The sequence below is a fragment of the Fukomys damarensis genome, unplaced genomic scaffold, assembly GCF_012274545.1.
Source record: "Fukomys damarensis isolate Sample0158 unplaced genomic scaffold, DMR_v1.0_HiC HiC_scaffold_1, whole genome shotgun sequence".
NCBI lineage: Eukaryota > Metazoa > Chordata > Mammalia > Rodentia > Bathyergidae > Fukomys > Fukomys damarensis.
Genome location: NW_022900913.1, coordinates 24,364,160 through 24,366,733, shown reverse-complemented (window position 1 = coordinate 24,366,733; position 2,574 = coordinate 24,364,160).

Below are 2,574 nucleotides of genomic sequence, written 5' to 3'. Positions count from 1 at the left end.
ACAACATCAACAAAAACAGCAACCATCCTGGGAAGGTTCCTGAGCCTCTGAGTAGCAACCTGCAGATGAGAATGAGGAGGAGACATAAGTCAACCACTTGCAAATCAAAGGCCATGCAATGTAGGTTCCTGAACTGTCAGGGGAAATATTTTTTCCTTAAACTGGAAATAAGGCAAAGGAATTCACTTTAGACCAATAATGATGCACATGACCTTGAAAAAACACAACTGTACATGAAGGTCACAAAATCAGCTATTTCGCTTAGGCAGGCTCAGCAATTATGTGGTCATGGGAATATCTACCACCCAAACACCCTCCTCTTCATTACTTTCCTCAAAGCTTCTTTCCTTTTTAAAGCAAGAATATATCAAGTGTTTTATCTTTTTCTTTTTTTTTTGCTTTTTAATTTTTTGGTGCTGAGGACAGAGCTCAGGGCCTCACTCTTGCTAGACAAGCATTCTGTCACTGAGCTAGACCCACAGCCCCCCATCAAGTGTTTTAACATGTTTTCAAGTGTAAATAATATCAGGGCCCACCGCAGGGCACAGCTGAGGACTTTCTCATTTGAGACTCATTTCAGGACCCCTGTGAAAATGCTTGTCTTCTAAGTATGTGGTTAGAGAGGACCCCATTCACCAGGTAGAGAGTTCGCCCTCACCCCACTCCCTCTCTTAACACTAACACATGTGTTTACACACATACACACACAGCACACACACAACAACTGGTGCTGGGGTTTTGGAGCAGATATTTCTTACTTGGCTGAACAGTCTTTACAGCAGAGAGCGGACCCTTTCTACCGCCCAGCTCACAAGAGATGCATTTCATGGTGAAATCACGTGCTGATGCAGCAAGAGGAAGGATCAAGGCACAAAGTGCCTGTACTGGCTCAAGTATCTCTCAAGACAGCCACTCCTGTGGGGCTTAAAATTAGAGGGCTACAAAAAATAATTCATCCCCAGAGCTGAGCTATGAGATAGAATTTCCAGTCCTTAAGAGGCATGAAGAGTTTTCACTCCTCCTTAAACACTAAGACCTTGCCAGAAGTACACAGAATTCAGAGAAAAATCAAACATCAAATATCTATTAAGCATCAACTCTCAGAGGTGCAAAGGTTATAAATTGTACACTTGCCCTCTTGAAGTCTAGAATCTCTTTGGGTGAAGCCATGTGTATTAAAAACAGATATATCTATTTTGTAAAAAGAACCTCAGGAAAAAGAAATTGTCCTAAGTTGGTGGAGGGATGGAAAGATATTGGGACAGAATGAGAAATTATTTTTGCCAGCTATTCCTCAGAGGACTAATACCTAGAATATATGAAGAACTAAAGAAATTAGACCCAGAAATACCCAGTCAAAAAGTGGGCAAGTGAAATGAATAAATACAGAAGAAGTACAAATGGTCAATAAATACATGAAGAAAGGCTCAAAATCACTGGCCATCAGCAAAATGCAAACGAAAACAACAATGAGATTCCATTTTACCCCAGAAAGAATGGCCATCCTTAAGGAATAAAATTATTAAAAATGCTAGTCAGGTTGTGGGGGGAGAAGGAGCCCTTCTGTATTGTTGGTGGGGATGTAAACTAGTATAACCACTATGTGAATCAATATGAAGTTTCCTCAGAAGACTAAAGCTAGAAATTCTACTAGTTATCCCACTTCTAAGTATCTTCCGGAAAGAATTACAGTGATACACGGATACCCATGTTTACGTCAGCATAATTCACAATAGGTAAATCTTGGAAATGGCCTATACGCCCACCAGCAGATACATGAATAAAGAAAATGTGGCATTTACCTACTGTGGAGTGCTACTCTGCCATACAGAAAAACAAACTTGCACGGTTTGTAGGAAAATGGATGCATCTTGAAATCATAATGTTAAGTGAAACAGGTCAGACACACGAGCTTAAACATCACACGGTTTGTCTTATAGGGGAACCCCAAAGTATAAATAAAGAGCAAAGTAAAGGACAGGTAATAGAAAGTAGGGAGACAGATCGTTCTCAAGTGGGAAGGGGACCAAGAGAAGGAAGGGTGGGCAGGGGACAGGGGAAGCAGATGGGACAAGGAATTAAGATGTACTAAGTCCTCGTATGGAATGTAAACATTACGTATGGCAAACACGCACTAATAAAAATGTTTAAATGTTAGAAAAGCACATAGTGCAAAAAGCAGCTCCCAAAGGCCCAGCAATAAGTTCAAACATCGTCTCCACCCTGTACCCACTGTGTGACCCGAGGAAGGTGCTAAACCTTTCCCAACCCCACATTTCCATCTGGAAGATGGGTGTCATGCTGCCTATTCTGCAAGGGGATTATGAAAGCCAGGTGAGATGTATAAATCTGTAATACTCTACATTACTGTAATGCATATATTATGTGTTTATATATAGGTGAGATATACAGCATCGCATGAGATATATAAAGAGACCATGGAAGATGTACACTGCACAATCAGTATAATAAAAATACTACATGGCCAGGGATGTAGCTCAGTGGCAGCGCTACTGCCTCGCAAGCTCAAGGTCACAAGTTCAATCCCCAGTACAAACAACAACAACAACAACA